Here is a 14,491-nt window from a genome sequence, read left to right as displayed (position 1 = left end):
TGAATTACCTTGTTGTTGAAATGTGCTATACTAATAAACATGCCTTGGAAACGAAAGGTACTGCCTAAAAAATTTGACACGGCAACTCCCAAGTTTTAAAATTGGAATGATAAACTCTTAAAATGTCACTTTGCTTGAGTGCAGGTATTTGGCCATAAAGCTTATGTAGTATACAAGTATTCATTCATTTCAGTTCATCATGATTGGTACATGGACATCTGTACCAGTAGTTGAGATATTTCAGAAGCTGGAACTGAAATATTTGGCATTTCTTCTAGAAAAGAAATTGCTGAAATTATTATCAAAATAGTTGCTAGTAAAGTTGTGTTAAGAAATAAAAACAAAAATCATTCAGATGTCCCTGGAGCCTCCCTGAGTTTTTTCCTTTAAGCATGTTTGTGAGATCTTAATCTGACATGATGTGATTTTTCAGCTTCTTGCCACGGCACATCTTTTATACATCATCTATCCCCCTTCTCCAGGTGTATGTCAGGTATGTATTTGGGTTGACTGGGTGAAGACTGCAGAGCATCACTGCTCAGTCAGTCGAACTGGACAGATGATCAGGATAACGGTGAGAAACGGCCGTGTCCATCATCCTGTCTTTCTTCAGCGTGAAGAACATACATTATCATCTCATCATTGTGCTGTCAGCAGTCTATTCCTTCTGTGCCACACACACATCGTTCTATGTAGTAGCACATACTGTCACTCCGCACTGATAAGATGTCCATTACGCTTCTTTCAGCCCGACAGACAACATAAAATCACACATTCTCACACACTCCTAGCACTGCTTTAGTACTCCTGTTCTGGTAGACTTGACTGTTGATTTCTAAAATGGACCATAGAGCCACCAAATGGAAAAGTTATATTCACATGTTATTTGATGGTCCTTGCTCGCTAACTGCTTGTTTTATGTAAAGTTACTGTTATATTTGCTGGTTCTGAATTCTCAAATGTAAGGATTTGATGTTTTTGGATGTCATATTTGATAGTAAATTAAATATATTTAGGTTTTTCACCATTTTCTGACGTTTTATCACTCCAAACTATGAATCGATTGAGAAAATAATCACTAGATTATATGATAATGAAAATTATTGTCACTTTTAGCCCTCGTTATCTTCTATTTCAAATCATAAAATAAACATGACATGTTTTAAGTATATCATGTTAAGGGAGCTTTAGACTAATTAGTAAGTGGCTGCATTTTTTATATATAAACACACACACCACAGCAAGATAACTGCACTGTTCAACCTGCAACAGCCAAACATTTGAGTGTAGGCTCATTATATGATAGATTTTAACTGTATAATAGTTAAATGAGTGGGAGTATAAACATTTTTATGGGGTATGGTATTATACTATACTTTTCTAACTGCCAACAAATCCCATGAAAATACTTTCATTTAAAAAGTCATTTCTTAAAACAGCTGGACACTGTAGTTGTTAGCAAAAGTCACTCAAACAGGAGTAAATGGTGCATTTGTTGAGACTATTTTCAGCTGCTCCAGAGAGTAATTAATTATAATTATTATGCTTGTTTATTTTTAAGGACAATGTATGTGGTACGCATAGTGAACGTAAGTGACATAATGAATAAGTAGGACCAAGTCATTGTTTGGTTTGGTGTTTTGATTGATTTCTTGACAGTAAGAAAAAGTGCATGGGTTAAACGCACTTACATAGAAGTCATAATAATCACAAAACATGCAGAAATGTCAGCCTTATTAGAAGTCTACTACTACTACGTGGTTTATACACCACACCCTTATTCAAAGAGTTATTAACTGCCGATTTAAAGCGTAGATGAAGGTATTGACACTTCACCTCATCCATACTGCGTGCACACATTCAGCTGCAGGGTCTGATTGAAAACTTTTCTTCACTGAGGGGAGAAAAATACACCTATTGTGGCAGAGCGTAGGTCCAGAGAGCCACAAACAATAACTCTGACCTTGGTATTAAACAATATAGATTTCCTTCTAGAATCTGTAGCTCAAGTGTTTATCTCATTGAAAGCTCCTTAGAGAGACACACACACACACACACACACACACACACACACACACACACACACACACACTCACACTCTCACACTGAGTGTCAGCCTTGGAAAGCTTGAAAGAGATGGAAAAAAAAAATGTTGGTAGAGGGAAGAACCAGGCAACGACTGACCACAGACATTTATAGCGGCTTTTATATTCATTAGTTTAGTTATGTCTTTATATTTGACCATTTTAATGGAGGAATTATGACAGGTAGCAGTGATTAAGAGCAACCTTCACGGTTGGTTTTAAGTTCTCATAAATAAACTGTAAGCTGTTAAGTTACATACTAACTGCAGCAACGAACAAAAAAACAATACTGATTAAAACAAGTCGAATTACTGGTCTTTTGTCTCTGCCTCATATAAGTCTGCACCTTGACCAGACAAACTCTTTTATGCATTTCTTACCTTTGATAGAAGGATGATGAGTGTCAGGCACAGGTCTTGTGCTTTCCAGAGGTATTGTGCATCTCTGTTGTCAACAGCAGTGTAAGGAGCCATCTGATGTTTGTCCTGGAAAGCAGACAAATAGAAGAAAAACGACGGTTACTCACTGAGTGATCTCTACAGGTTCAGTGTAACGGCAAAGCAATTTTGTGGAGCACCTGAACTTCTAGGGCTCAAGTACAGCTTCTTAGCGGCCAAGAGAAGAAAGAGGAAAAGGATGGATGGAAAGACGACAAATCAGGGACAGCAACAAATGTAATCCTTGTCAGACAATAAAAAAACAGATCAAATTATCAGAGTTGTGGTCTGATTTTCACCTGCTGTCATCTCTCAGCCTCAAACTGAGGAAGAATTATTTTCCTTAGTCAGCCTCTGTTAAATCTAAGAATTAATTAAAATTAAAAAAAATAAAATTCATTAAAAAAAACGATTTTTGATTCTGTTGCTTTTCATTTCAACTTATACTAATTTACTTAATCATTCTGAGGAAATGAAAATGTTACATACATACATTTCAAATGCAGCATTACACTCATGTATACTGGTTAGTGACTTCCAATAAGCAACGAACATTATTATTATGTATTCAACCTAGTGCAGCAGATACAGGGATTAATCTCTTACTGCAGGTAAACAACATCACTGCCTGATTTTCAGTGTTAGCAACAGGAGGATGGCATCATCAAATGGTTGTATCCTTATAAGACCAATTTATTCCAGGTGTTTATTCATGTTAGACAACACCAAGGTGAATTACTTTACTGTAGCAGTACTGTAGGTCTTGGTGGCCTTGATTTAGACTTTGCCTTGACCTGGTCTTGACTACAGCACATGTTCTGGTCCTGAACTCTGACCTAGTCTTGGTCTCTTTGTTCTCATGACAGTAGTCTCAGACAGCTATAGTCCAGACTCCTGACCTCTCCTTTTCTGTCTTCAGGACACGTCAAGACCGCTCATCTCAAAGACAAACAGAGTGTAGAGCTCGCACATCCCAAAACATTTTACAGGTGCTGAATCATTAAACAAGCTGAAGGCAAAATTTAGACAAAAGATCCAAACTGTGCTGATAGCTCCCATAAAAGTTAACAAAGCTAACAGAGATCTTTGCCTGACAATGATCAAAATAAACCCTGATGAGGAGCTCAGTTTTGCCACAAATGCTCACCTTTCACAAAACATCTATGCCTCATCCATGCAGATTATTGTCTAAAAGTCCACTGCACCTTGTTATGCCACTGGAGGTTTATGTTCTTTAATCCAGGGAAGTTTCCCTGACAGTACTATTCTTCTGGGTCACCCCTGTCACCTCACACCAGAGATGGGGACTCGAGCGCGACTTAAGTCGCACACACAGTGACTTCAGACTCGACTTGAGACTCGTCCTCAAAAGACTTCAGACTCGACTCGGACTCGAGAACAATTTTTATTTTTTAGGAAACGTCTGATGAGCTTGCCGTTATTCCCTCCCTCCGTTACCTATAAACTGCCTACGTAACATCTGCTGCGCGCAGCCGCACGTGAGAGAGGACAACAAACACCGGCAGCTGCTGTGCCATTTATCATAAACTTTGGCTTTAAAACTTCAGACAACAAGACCCAAACAAAGAAGCGCTGAACGCAAATATGTGGTGAGTGAACATGTTTAGCTCAGCATTGGCCATCTAACATTAGCTTGCTTCTTGCTTCATCTACGAGCTACGGGAGGTTAACTCCCACTGTCGTTCGTTATGAAAAGATGAACGAGCGTTTTTTTACTTGCCAAACTTGTGGTGGTCGGTTAACGTAATCATTTACGTCCCGCTGGCTGCCATCACGTTAATTATTGCCGTTGGCTGGAAAGAGATTACAGGTTTATTGTTGATCATGTAGCCTAACCTTACAGTTTTATTTAGTTATAGCCTAACATTACACTGGTTTGAGAGTCTGCAGGGTGTGTTGACTTACAGTAGTTTAAGCTGTTATTGATTGCATTGCACATTATGGTTGTGCTCTGCAAGTTAAAAACAGGTTACAGCTTTATTGATTTGAGAGTCAGGAGGATGTGTTGACTTACAGTAGTTAATAAGCTGTCATTAACTGCATTGCACATTACATGGTTGTGCTCTGTAAGTTAAAAACAGGTTACAGCTTTATTGTTGACCATGTAACTTTACAGTTTTATTTAGTTAACTTTACACTGGGTTTGAAACTCAACAGGGTTTGCTGACTTAAAGTAGCTTATCAGCTGTCATTAATTGTAGACGCATTGTACATTAGTCTACATGGTTGTGCTCTTTAAGTTAAAAACAGACAGATCTATTATTGATTATTATTGATTGCAATGTCACAGTTTTATTGACTTACAGTATTTAATAAGCTGTCATCAATTGCATTGCACATTACACGGTTGTGCTCTGTAAATGAAAAGCATGTTAACAGTATTCCTTATAGCTATGAAGTTTTATTAGCAACCTGGACTGAACGCAGCAGGTGATACAACATTCATAATAACCACGAGAGACTTGAGACTTGACTTGGACTCTAGCTCAAAGACTTGTGAGCATCTCTGTCTCACACACAGTTACACAGACTAGAAACTACCCAGTACAACCACAGTCTAATCAGCTGGGGTTACCTGGCTCAAGGGCACCTCAGTGTTGGTCACAGGCTAGCGTCTAACCACTGCCTAAACAGGGCAACATACTTTTCTGATTGGTCCGGGAACTTGCTTTGAACTGAGCCTTGTTTGCCACATTGGATCTTAAAGTCAAAGTGGTAAACAAACAGAAAACCTGCAAAACTGTTGTATATCCATTACAACTTAGTCCTCAGTCTGGGTTGTTTGCCAGTAAGAAACTTGATCAATCATATTTCTGTTAGGTGAAAGACTTGAACAGACTTCTTCTCCTCTGTCTGTGCGACCTTGGTTAGATGCAGATGTACATGATGGGAACCAGACACACGATGCCTCTCTCTGCCTCACTTGGCTTTCTTTCTCTCATGCGGGCGCCCTCTCCTCTCATACCTCTAATTTGCACTACCTCTCTTTTCTACTACCAATACGCACTCACAAAGGCTTCATTCACAACCTCCCTATCTGCTCCCCCCCCGTCACTACCTCCATCCTCTTGTCTCACCCAAGGTCTCTGGGAATAATAACAAATAGCAGATTAGCATTCGTCCTCCTCGTGATATGGTGCAACTCAGAACAGACAGGCTGCTGCAAGGCCACTTGCTTAGACCTCACAGAGTTAATTAAGGTGAACCAATTATTACTGTGGAACTGTCACACACAAACACCAACGCAAACATTAAATAGCATTCAACATGCACACACTTCGTCTTCTTAGGGTCAACTGATGATCGCTAAAATGTGTTATATGATGAGTTACATCAAAAGTATAATAATGAGCTAAGTTCATGTGTTCCCCAATGTGGTAAAATATATCTTCCATGTGTACCATTCAAAAACAGCTTTAGGAATACGTAATGTAGTGGTGCCAAAGTGGTGCCTGGAAACAAATCATTTATCTATATAAAGACAGTCACATCACCATATTACATTAGGTAGATCAGTTCATGAGTCATAAGCAACCATCATATCTCCCAATCAGAAGTAAATATTAATACCAAAGTAGCACAAGAGTTTTTACCGCCAGACTACATGCACACGTCCAGTACAGATGACTCCCCACAGCTGTCACGACTGGTCTATGAAGCTTCAACCGTTTTATTAAAACCTCATCCAGGACAGTGAGTGTTATACTTGTTGACTCACTTTGTCCTGGTTTGAAACTTATTGTGCCTTTTAACATGATATCTCCAGAGCCAATTATGTTAAACAGTTGGTGTGGGTTGCTTTGTACCACTTTACGAAACCAAAAAGGTTCAATATAATAATGGACAGAGGTTTAGCTCACAGCTAAAGGTCACTGCTTTGACACAATGTCCAATCCTCTATTTCCTCTGAAAAAGGACCTGAGGAGGATCCTGGTTGGATTCAAAGGCTTGATGTCTCCTGTTTGAACAGTGAGCAGTTCATTACTTGACCTACTTTGGTGGCTTTACCAAGGCACCTGTCCGCCAAGCTCTCCACTGTTGGTACTAGAGGAAAGGTCAGGGGCGAACAGAAGAAACATTACAAGTCATCCTCTGCAGACGAAGACCAGCCACAGTAGATTTCATGGAACACCTATAGATATATTTGACATTGGTGCCGTGAGAAAGGTCAGGGTCACAAATATCAAATTTTACTGCAAACTCACCAGCATCTGTCAGGATATCCTACTCCTGGGAAGTGTTTAAATGACAGATGAACAATTCTGACCGGATGATAATATTAATCTTTCACATGATAATATGTATCACATAATAAGAACTGATCAATACCACGTTGGCTATCTCCAGGAGGCACTAACAATAACTGATCCTACCGAGACGTTTTAATCAGGTTCAACACAAGTGAATGTAAAAGTTTGGCAATTTATTATAACTACAATTATAACTGTGATCAACCTCTCGTCTAAGTGAAACGTTTCAGTTCTCTGTGACGGCATGTGCATTATTTCAGAAGCACCTTGACGGGAATAAACGGAGGCTTTTTAAATTTGATTTATCATTGAACACCTCCCACAGCTTGTTTGACCTCCAGCCTCTTCCTCTCTGCTCTCTCCATCATCCCTTTTTATATCACACAGATCCTTTCACTTATTAAAGAGAAAAGTAAATCAATAGGATGCCTGTCTGACAACCCGTGTGTGTGTGTGCGAACTGAGCAACAGAAAGAACTGATGGTAGTAGTGAAAGTCAGTCTCTCTCTCTCTCTCACTCATATATACACTCATGAAATCTCAGAGTGCTGTGTGGGAGCGACCAGAGGCCAAAAGAACGTGATGGTTATCAGTCGCTGTAGGAAATTAAAGGGATGGTCCAGCGCTAATATGCAGATATGCAGATTGGTGATAGAGGCCTCTCTCGCTGTCTGTCAAACATGTGTGTGTGCCCCCCCCCCCCCACACACACACACACACCTAGAGGTAGGTACAGCATGTGGCTGTAGTGTGTGTATCAGTGTGTAACAGCGAGGGGATGAGCAGGTTGATTAATCTGTGACATGAATACCAAATCAGGCTAAAAAGTGTGTGAATGCAGACAGCAATGATTGAGGCTCTGATGATGATTGTACATGAGTGTGTGTGTGTGTGTGTGTGTGTGTGTAGTACAAACATCACTTCTTCAGCAGTTGATCAGATCAGGTTTCAGACTGAATAAATTTTCTACTGCACAAAAGGAATTTATCAGACAAACATGAGAGCCCTTCTGAACATTTTCCCATCCCAAGAGATTAATGGGGAAAGCATTTTCGAGTTTCGTTACTCATGGTATAACAGTGTCATGCTACTCCACTAATACTACTAGTAGCACTGCTAATGATACTAATAACTCAAGAATGCTGGTGCCCAGACTGTACTGTAGTATGGTTCATCAGTTGACTAATCCTTAAAGCAAGACAGTAACTCTTGCTGAACCACAGTAGCCAGAAGTTATAATCACAGGATAATGGTAAAGGCTAAAATGTAGTGTACCAGTAGCGCAAGCAGAGAAGACTCATAAAGTCATGTTAGTTATTCAGTAAAATCTATTTTAAGTTCGCTGACCTGATCATGGGTGTGTTTTTATTGCTTGTTTTTTTTTTTTTTTTTTTTTACTGTGTTTTAAAAGTTGTCTTCCGTTAAAGTCCTGGTTGATTTGGAGACACCTGTGGTTACTTGTTGTAACAGCAAGTGTGTTTTAATAAAAATGACAGGCTTACAGGACATTAGAGGCAGAAGATGACTTGTACCGTAGCACTAGACATGCTCTTCTGTGTTTGATGACATCTACCTCTACAGAGCTTGAATGCAGACACACTCTCTTAGTGAGCCAAATTAATTTTAGGTAGAGGCAATACCAGATACCATGGACTTTACCACAATTTCTGTATTTTTCAAAATAACCTATAGTAGGTGGAAGGAGATTTAGAGAGCAGGCCAGGTTTAACAGGGTGAGAAATGATCTCATCTCTCATGCCATTAAACTGTTAAATGCTCATAATGAGTCAGCTGATGATGACACATAACCATCTCGAGTTTTTACAGTATGCTCTCACTTTATTTTGGGTTTTTTGTGAGCTTATTTGAACTTTTTCATATTTTTCACTTGACTGAGACGTCCTTTGGGGGCAATACATTCGAAGTTGTTAAGCGGACTCCACCAGTAGCTTTTACGACTAATAATTAATACTTACAGAAGGATTATAACTTCATGGTGTAACAGATTCCCTTTACAGTATTTGTTATTAAGCTTTGACACTTTCAATCTAGATTGAGACTGCATTTCAAAGGAAATGGGGAGGAACAAGTCTTTAGTAAGAGATAAATCATTAGAGCTACAGACTGATTCCAAACTAATAAACTCACCGTAACACTGATCCTGAGTGTTCCTTGATGTGTTTTTTAGATCTTTTCCCCAGATCTTTACTGCCGTTTTGTGTGTATGTAGCCCAACACAAACACAAAATGCCATGTGCTCCATCGTGTGCACCACTTCTCCTGGCTAAGCCTCATATTACACATACTCTGAGCAGCAGCAACAACAGCACGCACATACACACACACACACATCCAGAGCACAAGTGCTGACAAAAAGAAAGAATCTGAGCTGTGAGGTCTGATGAATTGTTGGCACAGAAAATTAATCATTGCTAAATATTTTAGTGGCACACAGCCACCAACAGAAAACGACAAACTGCAAACTTAGTCCCGCACACACATAATGTTAGACTGAATCTTTTTATACACCTCACCACAGAAAAATGTTGCATACTGGCAATACGTTTTAAATATTTTATTGGCTGCTTAGAGGGAAAGACATGTTGATGTTTCAGTGATTTAAATTCAGTCGCTCCTAACCCAGGGTTCAGGACCCCCCCAAAGGACTGTGAGACAATAAGACAGTAAAACTAAATTCTGCTGCAAAAAATTCTGTTTATTTAGACTTTTCTTGTGAAATACCGTTTACTTTCACCTCGAGTAGAAAAGGTTAAGGATAACATTCTTTTAATTAATCAGATAACCTCTAACCTTTTTGTGACATTTGTCCCTTCTGGGTATCCATAGCTCTTAACAACTTCTGATGGAATCTCTACATTCATGCTGTTGCTGTATTCAAATGATTTTTGAAAAGTAGGTGGTTCAAGACCTCTACTGACCATAGAGAACATAAAAAATGACAAGTAATAGGCAAACGGTACCTAACAAAGCCATTTCAAATGTCAAATATAAAGGAAACACATTCACACCTGCACAAAAAGAAAATGAAACCCCTACTTGATACAGTTTTTCTTGACCATGGGAGTCTCCATAGGTTTCTTTAAAACAACTCCGAAAGCTGAAAGCGTAAAGGGGACGTGAGCGGCACATTTAGACAGAGCGAGACAAAGAGAGTGAGCGAACACGAGTGAAAATGATTCAGAGGAGTGGCGATAAGGAGAGTTGAAAAGAAAGCGAGTCCGGGCCACGATGTTGTTATTACAGATTGATATACTCTTCAAGTCCCTTTTATTCAAACAGCTCACCTCTCAAAATCAGATGCTCAGAGCTCTTTTGATGACTACTTTGAGCTCAATGCGTGTTATTACAGGTATTACATGAAATTGCCCATGTTAGGTGAAAGGGATTATGGTGCTTTTGGGTCAATACTTCCTCTGAGCTGTTTGGCTGCTGGAGCTGAGGAGCGATTAGGCCTTTGTCTGTCAATCCGACTTCATAGAAGCGGTTATCACACAAGCAGATACACATAACCACCACCTACCGTCACACACCCTTGTGCAGAAACCGCAGTGATCATGGCCGTAGGTATATCGGGCCCATTCAGTATGCTGAGAGGTGTCAGATCTACACACACGATGTGACAGGTGAACGATGGGAATTTAGTGCCGAGCTGAAATGATGACTGGAAAGGGCAAGATGTCAAAAAGACTCCATAGGTATTAATCAGTTCACTGGTTATTACCACAGTAGGTTCTGTTTGTTCCAACCTCTATAATTGGACTTTTCTGAAAAAGTGAAAGTAGCATTATGCATTTACGAGGCCCTTATATTTGTATACGCCTTATAAATTATTTTACTGCACAAAATGTCAGTGCAAAAGGAAATACAGGAAGAAGGAGCGCATGGGATGTTGATTAGTGAATTCATACCCAGGTTGTATTAATGCATTTGTGTACGCTTAATTAATGTAAACAGCTCAGAGAGCACATACCACATGCTGCTGAATGGAGTTTTTGCAGCCAATTAATTGAATGTGCAAGCTGCTCTTTCTTCTTCTTCTTAGCATTTCTGTCTTTATACAAGATCGTTAGGAGATATTGGTTACAGCACTTAAGGCCCTGCACTCCTCAGAGGTGATATATGCTTTTAACCATCCATTCATCCATTTCCTCATTAATTTTGAGATGTTGGTCTTCTCAAAAGCGATCTTGTTCTTTTACAATAATTATATGGAGAGTTTCAGTGTTGCATTTTCTAGCTGACATTTTTATGTCTCTGTGTTGAATTGGCTGTAAAATTCCCTCTATTGTCAGGGCGTTTAATCTCAAAAGGCCCCAGCATATTACAGAATTTGCCTGTGATACTTTTTCTTGTCTTCACATTTATTTGCTATACATTACAAAATGACTAACCTTGGATCTGTTAAATAACCTTACAGGGGTACGCCAGCAATTATGTTTCAGTTGGAGAGACATTAATAGAGGCACAGATACAGTATATTGCATTTTAGTGCATTTAAATGTGTTTATTAAAACACTGGATCCTTTTGTTACAGCCTTTCTGCCAGGTAAACTTCATGTCTTTCCAATATTTTCTCAGATTAGACAAAGCTCCTCCGGGAGATATTATACAACTTCTTTCACAGGCTGAGTAGTTCACTACATGACTGGTAAACTGGTCTCGATGTGTAACATTGGTGGAGTGTTCCTTCACTAAATAAACCAATCATGACTTTAACCTGAAGCACTGGCTTTTTATTGATTGGATTGGGTTTAATATACTAATTAAAATGTACATGTGCTGCTTGATTGCCATTAGTACCTGCAGCAGTTAGTAACAGAACCTTTCTATTAACTATTAGGCCTATTATCTGTTTGCAGGGACACACCAGCATGCTGCGGACCTGTGTGCACCCGCAGGATGCTCTGATGATAAGTAAAGTGGAAGACCAGTGGGAGAATCCCTTGAACATCACTTCTGTCCTCTCCCGGAACCTTTTATCATTTATTTCTAATCTACATCTGTTAGTGTCATTACAGAGTTATTGCACCATTGTTAAAATCAAATTGAATGCTTTTTAAGACCTCAACAAATATAATTTAAAGACACAAAAAGTGTTCTTGTAATGAACGAGGCAATGCTATAATTGCCAAACTTTGCATATTACTAATAAGGGAACATAGAGGCTGTTTACATACAGCATGCATACAACAACTACATGGCGAGAAATGCGTGCCGGTACACAGTGTTGTTCATAAACGTACTCAACCAGCGGCGATCATTGTACATGATCGTGTTTTTTGTAGAGCCCGACCGATACCGATTTTGACATTTGAGATTCTTAAAATTCAATAGCTGATATATTGGCAGATATTGTTTTTTTCCCCTTGTTTTGAGAAACGCATGACATAAACAAAGATTATTCCTAAAATGTTGTTATGTTGAGACCATACCAAGCTGTAAAATGAAGACACAAAAGGCAAACATGAACAGTCGTATCTATAATGATTCTGGGGTCATATTAAAGAAGAAGAAGAAGATTAGTTTATTAATAAATATCATAATATTAAATAGAAAGTATAATGTTAGTATAATAATATCTTTACATGTTACACTTTATTTGGATAATCTGCCTACAGATAGTTTATTAGTTAAGATTCAGCTGTTTCACAAATAAAACCTTTCTCTGATATTAGCCTATACCACTGTGGTTAAGGTTTGATTTGTGCTAATGTTTGTAAATTTATTATAATTTCACATAATAGTACAGGCTACTATAGCTTACCATTACTAGCCTATAATACTAGCCTATAATATAAATTCCAGTTGGACAAAACAGCAGTTTCATTTTTGTGGGTTGTTTTCAGTCATTAAATTATTGTGCAAGAAAAATACTCTACATGGTCTCTGATTTGTTTATGCAAATTACTAACTTAAAGTAATAAAAACTGTGCATACAGAACAACGAGTTCAACATTTCTAAAGTTTGCTGTAGTGCCTCAACCTTTTTTTTTAATGTCCCGCCTACCCCTGTCTTGGTCGGTTCACAAAAAGTGACTATGACGAGCAACTAATGCACACGGCTGCATGAAAGGCTCCCGATCTCATGTAGAGATTAGTAGGCAGGAGAAAACGGGTACTGGTGAGTGTCACATAGTGCCCAGAAAACCTGATCTGGAGAGGGCACACCAAAGACTAAAATGTAAAAGTGACAGTACCGGTGAATACCGGCACACTTCAAGCACCAACAGCTTTTGTATTGTGAGAAATAACAGAAAGTCATTAGCGAGAGCTTAGTAGTGGAGCGTTCAGGCGCAGTTAAACCAACGCAGCAGCTGGTTTATTAATCCAGCGCCAGCTGCATGCGTAAAATACAGTGGCTGTGGATGAGAGGAGGGTGACTGCTGGAAGTCAAGATGTTGTATTTAAGTTTATGTTGTGCTTGCTCAACAGTTGTTTGATAAATGGCTAATTTAATATTTTTTCAATTCTGATCATTTTGGCGCTGATGATTATCCTTTGGCGCAAAAAATTTCTCTATGCAGGAAAAACCCTGAGAGCATCATAACCAACCAAATTACTTTAAGAATGCTGCACTGTAATCCGTATTATATATTTTGTATTATATTTTATTAGCTATATGTGGTATTGTAGTAGTTTCAGCAGTATTTTATTAGTATAGTAGTATATTCTTATTATTTTTATTTATTTATAATTTAGTAGCTCCGGCCGAGCCGCTCTGAGGTCCAGTAGACTGCGGTCAGCTGATGTTTTGTTCTGTGGTGCTGCAGTGTTGTTAACAGAGGAGCTGCAGCGCGCAGTCTAGTGGGCAAGTCTGCAACACTCATGACCTGAGGGAAGCATCCAACTCTCTGTTTCTCATTTTTAATAGTCACATCAGCTGTTATAAACGCCGATGCAGATATATCTGTAAGTAGCTTATATCGGCCGATAATACCTGCAAAACGATAGATCGGTCGGGCTCTAGTTTTTGGTGAACTGATAGTGTCCATTTGTGAACGTGAACCCTTGCACTGTTGTGTTAAACTCAATATAAACTACTAAAATAACAGAAAGGAGTTCACATTATGAAGAAAGGTAGCAAGAAATCTGAGCTGAGCTCTTACATAAACGCACCGCTGAAGAGAGAGGTAAACATGCATTATCCATGGAGGAAAACAAATTACGGTGAAAAGAGACACTTTAGAAATCTATTATAATCTGTAGTTATAGATAATTTTTTAATCCATTAAACTTGCATCTTCCCATCTTGCAACCACTACTGCCAACGATGAAATATGCAAGACGTCAACTACTGCAGCTAACGTAACATAAAACTTATATATTAATGGCGGGGCCTCGAATAGTCAAATAGTACGTTAAAATAAATACATGCTAATTAGACATTTTGCGTGACAATTTCCACACCAGCCTTAAACGCACCATTGCCAGTTTAACTACACTAACCTACAGCAAATTTAGAGTGAATTTAAGTCAATTTATGACCTTTATTTCCCTGATTTTAAGACATTTTAAGGAGCCGTGGGAAGGCTTGCTTATATTTATTTTGTGATTCTTATGTGTGCTGTAACACTGCACTTTCCTTTTGGAATAAATAAGTGCTCATATCTATCTATTGAAAGTAATTGTTAATTAAATGTATCACAGAGATAATATAGAGGCTATCAGCTTTATCTCA

The 14,491-nt window shown here is 38.7% G+C and overlaps 2 long non-coding RNA genes across 2 annotated transcripts in view; one reads left to right on the top strand and one right to left on the bottom strand.

Annotated features, from left to right (window-relative positions):
* The window catches only part of LOC119902921, an 85,848-nt gene extending 84,923 nt beyond the window's left edge, over nt 1–925 (top strand). Inside the window, exon 4 of the long non-coding RNA XR_005444384.1 lies at nt 483–925. This is a non-coding gene — a long non-coding RNA (uncharacterized LOC119902921). The remainder of the gene's footprint in view (nt 1–482) is intronic.
* LOC119902929 overlaps nt 1–14,491 on the bottom strand; it is a 126,725-nt gene that overhangs the window by 24,783 nt on the left and 87,451 nt on the right. The window contains exon 2 of the long non-coding RNA XR_005444385.1: nt 2,465–2,569. This is a non-coding gene — a long non-coding RNA (uncharacterized LOC119902929). The remainder of the gene's footprint in view (nt 1–2,464; nt 2,570–14,491) is intronic.

Source organism: Micropterus salmoides, unplaced genomic scaffold (assembly GCF_014851395.1).
Source record: "Micropterus salmoides isolate LMB-PRFRI ecotype aquatic unplaced genomic scaffold, ASM1485139v1 Ms_hic_scaffold_1, whole genome shotgun sequence".
In the NCBI taxonomy this organism is placed as follows: domain Eukaryota; kingdom Metazoa; phylum Chordata; class Actinopteri; order Centrarchiformes; family Centrarchidae; genus Micropterus; species Micropterus salmoides.
The sequence above is the reverse complement of the archived record's forward strand: the minus strand, read 5'-3'. Positions and strand labels throughout refer to the sequence as shown.